The sequence below is a fragment of the Coenobita brevimanus genome, chromosome 23, assembly GCF_032717465.1.
Source record: "Coenobita brevimanus isolate Jiangsu-jjx chromosome 23, ASM3271746v2, whole genome shotgun sequence".
In the NCBI taxonomy this organism is placed as follows: Eukaryota; Metazoa; Arthropoda; class Malacostraca; order Decapoda; family Coenobitidae; genus Coenobita; species Coenobita brevimanus.
Window position 1 is genome coordinate 47,466,930 of NC_136976.1, and position 11,540 is coordinate 47,478,469.

Below are 11,540 nucleotides of genomic sequence, written 5' to 3' on the forward strand. Positions count from 1 at the left end.
AGATGTAAGGAGAGTGGAAAGGTTACAAGATGAGAAAAAGGCAGAAGGTAAGAGAGAAGTGGAGGAACGATTGGGTAAATATGAATTGGAGCAGATGGGGGATGTGGAAGGTGTGTGCAAGATATTCACAGAAGGAATATGTGCAGCATGTGAGGTGGTATGTGGGGTGAAGAGAAGACGAAACGGGGTGCAAGGAACAGCATGGTGGAATGAAGAGGCGAGACAGGCTGCAGCACAAAAGAAAAAACCATATAATGAACGAATGAGAAATAGGGGCGTGGAAGAAGTTGAGAGATGGAAGAGAGAGTTACATGTAGAAAGGAAAAAAGAGGTGAAAAGATTAGTAAGAGAGAGTAAGATGAGAGTGGATGAGGAATTTGGAAGGAATTTGAGTGTCAAGTGAAGGCAATGTAAGAAAATGTTCTGGAAGGGGTTAAAGAGAGTCATACATGGTGGAAATGAAGTTAGTAGGGGAGTGAAAGATAAAAATGGTAGATTACTAGTGGAGAAGGAAGAAAAAGTGAGCAGATGGAGAGAACACTTTGATGAATTGTTGAACATAAAAGAATGAAAGTAATGTGAGTACAAGTGGCTGGAGAATGGCTGGGAGAAGGAGGGAGGTGAGAAGACAGGAAGAAATCAGTAGGATGGAGTTGTGAAAGCAATGAACAAAGTCAAAATGGTGAAAGCCCCAGGAATTGATGGAGTGTGTGGTGAAATGTTAAAGCATGGGGGAGAGATAGTGGCAGAATGGATGTGGGAGATGTGCAGATTGGCCTGGGAGGAAGGTAAAGTCCTAGATGATTGCAAATCAGGTATAATTATTCGCTTGTACAAAGGGAATGGGGAAAAAGAAGTGTGTGGTAATCATAGGGGCATTTGTCTTCTTAGCGTAATAGGAAAAGTATATGGAAGGATACTTATGGACAGAGTTACGGAAATAACAGAGGAATTAGTTGGAGAAAAACAGGGAGGTTTTAGGAAGGGAAGAGGATGTACATCAGAAAATCATTCTAAGAGCTTTAGTGGAAAAGTGTCTAGAGAAGGGAAAGAAGTTGTATGTAGATTTCATGGATATGGAGAAGGCATATGACAGGGTGGATAGACAAGGACTGTGGAAAGTATTAAGAATATATGGAGTAGATGGTAAGTTGCTGAATGCTGTGAAGAGTATGTATCAGGGTGCTAAGGCTGTTGGGCGTGTGGATAGTGAACTGAGTGAGTTTTTCTATTTGAGGGTTGGGTTGAAACAGGGATCTGTCATGTCTTCATGGTTGTTCAATCTGTATATGGATGGGGTTGAAAAAGAGATACAAGGTAAGGCAGTGGAGGCTGGAGTGGCCCTAATGAGAGAGGGCAGTGTTTGGAAACTCCCTGTTCTGTTGTTTGCAGATGATAATGTGTTGTTAAGTGAAGACTAAGGTCAGATGCAAGGCTTGGTGGATGAGTTTGGGAGAGTGTGTAAGAAACAGAATCTAAAAGTGAATGTAGGGATGAGTAAAGTTATAGTCTTCGAGAGAGGTGAAGTCAGTGAATGTAGTGAGACTGGATGATGAGGAAATGGAAAATGTGAGTATGTTTATGTACTTGGTTAGTGTGATGAGTAAAGATGGAAGTTTAAAGGGTGAAGTGCTTGAAAGGGTACAACAAGGAAGAAAGGTTGCTGGTTCCTTGAAGGCAGTGATAAGAAACAGGGAAGTGAGCATGGAAGTGAATAAGTTATTACATGACAGTACTGTGATACCAACTCTGATGTATGGAAGTAAAGCTTGGGCATTGTTAGAGGGACACAAGTCAAGAGTGAGAGCAGTGGAAATGAGTAATTTGAGAGGAGCCAGTGGAGTCACATGGAGAGACAGACTGACAAATGAGGAAGTGAAGGAGAGCTGTGGTGTGGATGTGGATGTGATAGGAAGCATTAGGAGAAACACACTGAGGTGGTTTGCCATGTGGAGAGGATGGAGAGTGAAAGACTGACAAGGAGAGTGTATATGAGTGAGGTTGAGAGGGAGACAGGGAGGGGAAGGCCAAGGATGGGATGGAGGGATGAAGTGGAGAGGTATATGAGAGAAGGGGGTGTGAATTGGGAGCAGGGCAATGAAATGGCGAGGGACAGGCTGACATGGAGGCGATTTGTCTGTGGCCACCCTGTACAAGGGATTAAGGTGTCTGGCAATATACAGACAGATAGATAGACAGTTATGTGCTGGAGGTGAGGCTGGAGCTAGCTCTGTGGCTAGGGTGAGGGGTGGTTGGAAGAAGTTCAGAGTGCTGTTGCCTCTCCTGACACTGAGAGGGCTCTCCCTGCAAGCTAAGGGATCTTTCTGTGTAGCATGTGTTAGATGTGTAATGCTGTATGGTAGTGAGACCTGAGCAGTAAAGGAAGGGGACATTCTCTGGCTCAAATGTACAGAAATGACAACAATTAGGTGGATGTGCAGCGCGTCCCTAAGTGCGAGGCCTGGGGGGACTTGTTTTACGATTGAAGGGTTGACAGGTAGATAGGCCTGTAGTGTATTGGTGTTGTGATGAGGGGAGGTAGACTGAGGTGGTTTGGGCATTTGGAGAGGATAGGGGATGATAATTAGGCGAAGAGAGTGAGAAGCGTTAATATCAGGGGCGGGGTTGCCAGGGGTAGACCAAACAAGACCTGGGACGAGGTCATTAAGTGTGACCTCAGGGTTAAGGAACTGAACAGTGAGGCTGCTAGGGTGTGAGCAGCATGGACAGCCTCCATTAGGTGACCAAGGCCGACACATGCAAGCATGTTGGAGCCTTCAAAAACGAAACAAAACGAAACGCTGTGTATTTGTCCGCTGATTCTGCTGACTATGAAAATTATTTTGACTATCTTGTAAGATGAAGTGCAACCTATTAATGTCTCCTTTTTCTGATATCTCCATTCGAGGTAATATCAATGTTCACCACCACCTCTGGCTCTCCTCTCCTTTCACTGATCCAACTGGTGAACAGGCCTACATCTTTTCTATCTTTAACGACCTAGAGCAGCTTGTATCACACTCTATGCATTGGCTGCGGCTACCCTGTCATTCTCTGACTAAATATATCTGTGCTGTGTACTTATCCGCTGAGTCTACTGACTATGAAAAATTCTTTGCCTATCTTACGTCCAAGATGGAATGCATCCTATCAATTTCTCCTTTCTCTGATATCTCCATTTGAGATAATTTCAATGTTCACCACCACCTCAGGCTCTCCTTTCCTTTCCCTTCACTGATCCAACTGGTGAACAAGCCTACATCTTTTCTATCCTTAACCCCTAGGACACGCAATTCGATTGACCGAACTTCCCTGAACACCTGTACAAGTATATGGAGCCGATTTTTCGACTCTTACAGAAGTAAAAAATTTTATGCCTAAGGTTTAGAGCTTGAATTTACCTACCTTGTGCCGCAAACCAGAGCATTTTAGACCAACTGGTTCATGAGCTATAGCCCGTCAAAGTTGAAAAAAGTTACCCTGCCAGGCGGGGCGACTCCAGTTTTCTATGCGCTCCCACCCCATTCCTCCTTCATTCTTCCCTTCCCATGATCTTCCTCACCCATTCCAATCACCCCCTCCCTCTTCCTCCCCTCTCCCCCCCTACCCCCAGCCTTCAGAATTTTCCAACTCAATTTTTTTTTCTTCAAACAATAGCATGCACAATAATTATGTTGGTGTTCCTCACTCACTCCCAGCACCCTTCCCCTCAACACTTCTCCCCCCCCACCTTCCCTCCCCCTGTCCCCTTCCCTCATAGCTGTGTAGCTGTCAAAATAAACAATCAAACATGAAAAAACATCTAATATACTATAGCAGCAGCCATGTGTCTGTCTGTGTGTGTATTTTGGGCAGCCAAAACTACACGTTCAAATTGCACCAAAATTGGCACAGAAATTGCAAAAAATTCACTGATGTGAAAAAACTTGATCCTATCATGATTGAAAAACTTTTACTATATTTAATGAACGATCACATTTTGACCAAAAAAACACCGCTCCCGGCACACGGCATAGGATCTCCATAGAATTTTTGGCCCACAGGTACAACTAAAGTATTTCAGATTTGCGTTCAGACAACCTGGGTTCCTTTCCTAAAGTTGCAAATAATGCAATCAATTGGTTAGCCACAAAAAATCCAAGTGACAACGTTACACTAGAACAGCACATAAACACTAAAGCCCTCCTCAGGAGCAAGTGCAAGGGGCCCGAAGGGGACAGGAGCACTTGTACATTCTATGTTTCGTGCATTGGTGTATGCAATTACACAAACAATAATCTGGTACTAAATGAAAACACGCGACATGAATAGTTACAATGACGCATAATACTCTAGGTGGGGGAGGGAGGGGAGGTAAGCAGTCGGCATACTACAGAGAGTGGGGGGTGGGGGTGGGGTGAGGCCTGCAGGGATGGTACGGGGTATAGAGGTGGGAGACAGACACCACAAGACAAAGAGGAAAGGCAGAGAGGGAGTACAGGGGTGTAGAGGGTGGGTAGGGGGGATATACCCCTCTCCAGGGAGACAGGGAGGGAGGGAAAGGGGGGGAACCATGGTGGCATGATGGAGGATGGTGGGGGAGGGAGAGGGACAGGGCAGGAGGAAGTCAAGAGGCAAGGGAGGGGGAGAGGCAACAAAGATATTGGGGTAGAGGAAGGTGGTGAGAGGGCGGTGGGGGAATCACCCCCCCACCATGGGTAGGGGCCCAGATCCCCCCCCTCCCTACTCTGGACTTAGTTCTCACTGGTTTGCATCAATATACGTCACAATCAGGCCAAAGCCTAGTGTCTGCAGTTTTTTACAAAGGCTCCTCTATCGAACATATTCCCATCTAGTGAAATTCTAGAAAAGGATCGATCGATCCTATTAGTACTTTAGGAGTTAATGCCCTAAAGCACCTTGAACAGCACCCTACCCATATCCATGACCACCTTTAAGTTTCAACATACAGTACTTGATCTCCTAACAATCACACTTGTTCTAATGCTGTCAGCAACAAGGAGAGGGCCTATAAAAGGTACCGGAGCCAACCCATCCCTGAATCACATCATTTTTACATTTCTGCCCGGAATCGTGCTAAGTCTGTTCTTCGCTCTGCTCAAAATAATTTCATCTGTACTAAATGCTTTCAACTCTCCAACTCGAATTCTTCCCGCTCCTTCTGGCACCTCGCCAAAAACCTTTCTAACAACTTTACCTCATCATCCTTCCCTCCTCTTTTCTACTCTGATGGTTCTGCAGGTATTTCTTCTAATGATAAAGCAGATATCTTCGCTCAGGCATTCTCCTCCAATTCCACCTTAGACAATTCCGATGCTGTTCCTCCATCACTTCCCCCCTCTGACTTCCTCATGGCTGACGTTAAAATTTCTTCAGGTGATGTATTTTCTGCCATCACTGGCCTCAATACTAACAAGGCATATGGGCCTGATGGAGTCCCTCCTGTTGTTCTCATGAGCTGTGCTTCTGTGCTTACACCCTGCCTAGGCAAACTCTTTCGCCTTAGTCTATCAACTTGTAACTTTCCCTCTTGCTGGAAGTTTGCTCTCATTCAGCCAGTCCCAAAGAATGGTGACCATTCCCAGCCCTCTAACTATTGTCCAATTGCTTTAACATCCTGTATCTCAAAAGTTTTCGAGTCAATTCTTAATCAAAAAATTTTAAAGCATCTTTCCTATCACAACCTTCTTTCTGATCGTCAGCATGGGTTCCGTCAGGGATGCTCCACTGGCGATCTTCTCACCTACCTTTCAGGCACCTGGTCATCCTCCTTTCGGGACTTTGGCAAAAACTTTGCTATTGCACTTAACATCATGAAAGCTTTTGATCGAGTCTGGCATAAATCTTTAATTTCTAAACTGCCCTCTTACGGTTTCTATCCTTCTATCTGTGCCTTCATCTATAGCTTCCTGTCTGGTCGTTCTATAGCGGCTATTATAGACAGCTATCATTCTTCTCCTAGATCTATCAACAGTGGTGTTCCTCATGGCTCTGTCCTATCACCAACTCTCTTCCTTTTATTCATCAATGACCTTCTAAGCTGTACATCTAACCCTATCCACTCATACACTGATGACCACTCTTTACTTTTCCATTCGGTTCCCGCAGCGTCCATCTCAACAGTTACTTCAACAAACAAGGAATGAGGCTATGGCACACCTAATGTCTGACTTGGCTCATATCTCTGACTAAGGTAAAAATAATCTTGTTGTTTTTAATGCATCAAAAACTCAGTTCTTACACCTATCAATCTGACAAAATCTTCCACAGGTGTACCCACTAATGTTTAATAATATTCAGCTTAATCCTGCATTATCCTTGAACATGCTTGGGGTTTCATTCACTCGGGACTTATCTTGGAAAGATCATATTACATCTCTTGTAAAATCTGCTTCCAAGATATTAGGCCTGCTAAGCCAACTCCGTTCCTTTTTTACCCTTGCACATCTGTTGACTCTATACACAGGTTTTATTCGCCCCTGTGTGGAGCACATCTCGCATGTGTGGGGAGGTTCCCCACATACAGCTCTTCTCAATAGGGTGGAGTCAAAGGCTTTTCGTCTCATTAACTCTCCTCCTCTTACTGGCTCCCTTCAACCTCTATGTCTTCGCCGCACTGTTGCATCTTCATCTTTTCTATCACTACTTCAATGGTCACTGCTCCTCTGAACTGTCTGCTTGCATTTCTCCACCTATACGACGGGCGTGTAGCACCCATCTAGCAGCAAACTCTCATCCTTTTTCTGTCTGTCTCTAATGCAAGAGCTAACCATTACTCCCAGTCCTTCATTTATGCAACGGGTCAACTCTGGAACTGTCTCCCTCTGTCTGCATTTCCTGCTCCCTACGATCTCCAGTCTTTCAAACACAGTGTGTCCAAGCATCTCGAAATGATCGGATCTTGAATTTTGCTCTCTCTTGTATTTTGTTTTTCTCTTGGAAGGAACAGTTATTGTGGACTCATGACCTTCGGTTCCTTCTTCCTAGCATAAAAAAAAAAATAATAATAATAATCCTTAATCATTTTTCTCTATTGGGCTCCTCCCATCACAACCTTAATACCATAACCTATCCTATCACTCCAGTAAGGCCTGTGGACCCTCCTGTGGCACTTTGCAGCTGCTGACTGGGAGGCCCTTAGGCAGTACTTTTCTGATTTTCCCGGGAATAATTATTGCTTCCATGGCCAAGAGCAATCCGAATGTGCTTCGCACATTAAGGAGGTTATTCTCTCGGGCATGGACGCATACATTCCTTTCTCATCCTGTGGGGGAGAGAGAGAGAGAACTTTATTCACACTTGTTCTAATGCTGTTCACAAGGAGAAGGCCTACAAAAGGTACCGGAGTCAACCCACTTCTGAATCTCATTTATGTCTCTGCCTGGAGACTTGCTAAATCTGTCCTTCACTCCGCTAAAATAATTTCATTCATACTAACTGCTCTGAACTCTCCAACTCAAGTTCCTCCCACTCCTTCTGGCACCTTGCAAAAGATTTCTAACAACCTCAGGTCATCATCCTTCCCTCATCTTTTCCACTCTGATGGCTCTGTAGCTATTTCTTCTACTGATAGCGCAGAACACTTCACTCAGACTTTCTGCTCCAATTCTACCTTGGACAATTTCAGTGCTGTTCCTCCATCATTTCCCCCCCACCCTCTGACTTCCTCATGGCTGATAATAAAATTTCTTCAACTGATGTGTCTTCCGTCAACAGTGGCCTCAACACTTTCCAGGTATATGGGTCTGCAAGAGTCCCTCCTGTTGTCCTCAAGAAATAAGCTTCTGTGTTTACACCCTACTTAAGTTAACTCTTTTGCCTATGCCTTTCCTTCTTGTTGGAAGTTTCCTCTCATTCAGCCTGTCCCAAAGAAGGGTGACCATTCTCAGCCCTCTTACCAGGGCTGTGGAGTCGGAGCCGGAGTTGGAAACAATTATGGTGATGCTGGAGTCGGAGTCAGAGTTGGTAAAAAAAAGTCCTGATTCTGACTCTGACCACCAGTAAAGAAATTTTTAAACATGATGAACATGTAACGTGGAGCTGTTGCCTTTCGAATGACAGCTCCTTCAGTTTTATGTCTTGCTGCTGCTACAGCTCTTTTTTTTTTTTTTTCTCTTATTTTCCACATTTTATTTAGGAGTTGTTTTTGTTCTGTTCTTCGTTTATGCTGAATATAAACATAGATGCTGCCATCTGTCGACAGAATGACAAGAACAGAATGTAAAGACACCACGATCAGCAGATTAAGAAACTATCATTTTGTCATAATACAGATACAACCATTAAAGTCAAACCTTTCAGGATATGGGTTTTAAAGGCAGCCTGATGATTCACATGGCTGTGATGGAATGACATCTTGTGTAAGTCATGATTGTAAATTTATTACAGAGAAACTCTAAGAGGCCAGGGTCGGAGACAGAGTCAGACACTCAAGAAATCAAGGAGTCGGAGTTGGGTGCTTTGGGTACAGACTCCACAGCCCTGCCTCTAACTATAACCTAGTTGCCTGATTTAAAAGAACCCTGTGGAGTTACATGAAAGATGGACTGATAAATAAGGAAGTGACGAAGCATTCTGGTGTGGATGTGGATGTGACAGAAAGCATCAGGAAAAATAAATTGAGGTGCTTTGGCAATATGGAGAGTATGGAGAGTGAGAAATCAATGAAAAAGTATGTGAGTGAGGTAGAAGGGGGTAGAGGGAGAGGCTGAGGATAAGATGGAGGGATGGAGTGGAGAGGTATATGAGAGAGAGGGGTGTGAGTTGGGGGGAGGGCAGTGTAATGGCATGGGACAAACCAACGGGGAGGCAATTTGTTTGTGGACACCTCATACAGGATTAAGACATCTGGCTATAGATAGATAGACATACAGCTTTAACATCCTGTATTTCTAAAGTTTTTGAATCTATTATTTGAGGGAAAAAAAAGAAAAAAGGAAAAAAGACACCTTTCCTATCACAACCTTCTTTCTGATCATCAGTATGAGTTCTGCTAAGGACTCTCCACAGGTGATCTTGTCACCTTCCTTTCAGACTCATGGTCATCCTGCTTTTGGGACTTTGGCAAAAGTTTCGCTAATGCACTTGACATCTCAATGGCTTTCAACCAAGTCTGGCACAAATCTTTAACTTCCAAATTGCCCTTTTATAGTTTCTATCCTTCTACAGTATGTGTGCCTTCATCTCTAGCTTCCTTTCTGGTCATTCTACAGCCGTTGTTGTAGATGACTACAGTTCTTCTCGTGAAGCTATCAACAGCAGTGTTCCTCAGGGTTCTGTCCATCACCAACTCTCTTCCCTCTATTCATCAAAGACCTTCTAAGCAGTACATCTAACCCTATCCACTCATATGCTGATGACTTCACCCTTCAACTTTCCATCCACATCTCTCAGCATCCATCTCAGCAGTTACTTCCACAAACAAGGGATGAAGCTATGGCACACTCAATGTCCAACATGGCTCAAATCTCTGATTGGGGTAAAACTAATCTTGTTGTTTTTAATACATCAAAAACTCAGTTCTAACACTTTCAACTCGTCAAAATCTACCACGAGAGAAACCTCTAACATTTAACAACACCAGTTCAATCCTGCATCATTTATGATAATACTTGGGGTTTCAGTCTCTACTTATTTAGCTTGGAAAGATCATATTACCTCTCTTGTAATATCTGTTTCCAAGTTATTAGGTGTGCAAAGCCGACTCCATGCCTTGTTTTTACCCCTACATAGCTGTTGACTTTATCCTGTGCAGAGTACGACTCTCGTATGTGGGGAGGCTCCTCACGTACAGCTCTTCACAACAAGGTGGAGTCAAAGGCCTTTCATCACATTAACTCCTAACTAACGGGAGGAAGGAGTAGATGCAAGGAGAGTGGAAAGGTTACAAGATGAGAAAAAGGCAGAATATATGAGACGTGGAGGAACGATTGGGTAAATATGAATTGGAGCAGATGGGGGACATGGAACGTGTGTGCAAAATATTCACAAAGGAAATATGTGCAGCATTTGAGGTGGTGTGTGGGGTGAAGAGAAGATGAACAGAGGGTGCAAGGAACAGCATGGTGGAATGAAGAGTGAGACAGGCTGTGGCACAAAAGAAAAAAGCATATAATGAATGGATGAGAAATAGGGGCATGGAAGAAGTTGAGAGACGGAAGAGAGAGTTATATGTTGAAAGAAAGAGAGGTGAACTAGTAAGAGAGAGTAAGAAGAGAGTGGATGAGGAATTTGGAAGGAATTTGAGTGTCAAGTGGAGGCAATGTTAAGAAAATGTTCTGGAGAGAGGTGAAGAGACTCAGACAGGGTGGCAATGATGTTAGTAGGGGAGTGAAAGATAAAAATGGTAGATTACTAGCTGTGAAGGGAGAAAAAGTGAGCAGAAGGAAAGAACACTTCAAGGAATTGTTGAACATAGAGAATGAAAGTAACGTGAGTATAAGTGGCAGGGGAATGGCAGGGAGAAGGAGGGAGGTGAGGAAACAGGAGGAAATCAGTAGGATGGAAGTTGTGGAAGCAATGAAAAAAGTCAAAATGAGGAAAGCCCCAGGAACTGATGAAGTGTGTGGTGAAATGCTGAAGCACGGAGGAGAGATAGTAGCAGAATGGATGAGGATGATATGCAGATTGGCCTGGGAGGAAGGTAGAGTCCTGGAGGATTGGAAGTCAGGTATAATTATTCCCTTGTACAAAGGGAAAGGGGAAAAAGAAGTGTGTGGTAATCATAGGGGCATTTGTCTTCTTAGTGTATGGTAGGATACTTATTGACAGAGTTAGGGAAATAACAGAAGAATTAGTTGGAGAAGAACAGGGAGGCTTTAGGAAGGGAAGAGGTTGTGTAGATCAGATTTTCATTCTTAGATCTTTAGTGGAAAAGTGTCTAGAGAAGGGAAAGAAGTTTCATGTGGCCTTCATGGATTTGGAGAAAGCATTTGACAGGGTGGATAGACAAAGATTGTGGAAAGTATTATGAATATATGGAGTAGATGGGAAGTTGTTGAATGCTGTGAAGAGTATGTATGAGGGTGCTATGGCTGTAGTGCGTGTAGATAGTGAACTGAGTGAGTTCTTCTATTTGAACGTTGGTTTGAAACAGGGATGTGTCATGTCTCCATGGTTGTTCAATCTGTATATGGATGGGGTTAAAAAAGAGATACAAGGTAGGGCAGTGGATGTTGGAGTGGCCCTAATGAGAGAGGGCAATGTTTGGAAACTCCCTGTACTGTTGTTTGCAGATGATACTGTGTTGTTAAGTGAAGACTAAGGTCAGATGCAAGGCTTGGTGGATGAGTTTGGGAGAGTGTGTAAGAAACAGAATCTAAAGGTGAATGTAGGGTTGAGTAAAGTTATGGTCTTCGAGAGAGGTGAAGTCAGTGAATGTACAGTGAGGTTGGATGAGTAGGAAATGGAAAATGTGAGTACGTTTAAGTACTTGGGTAGTGTGATGAGTAAAGATGGAAGTTTGGGGGGTGAAATGCTTGAAAGGGTACAACAAGGAAGAAAGCTACTGGTTCCTTGAAGGCAGTGATAAGAAACAAGGA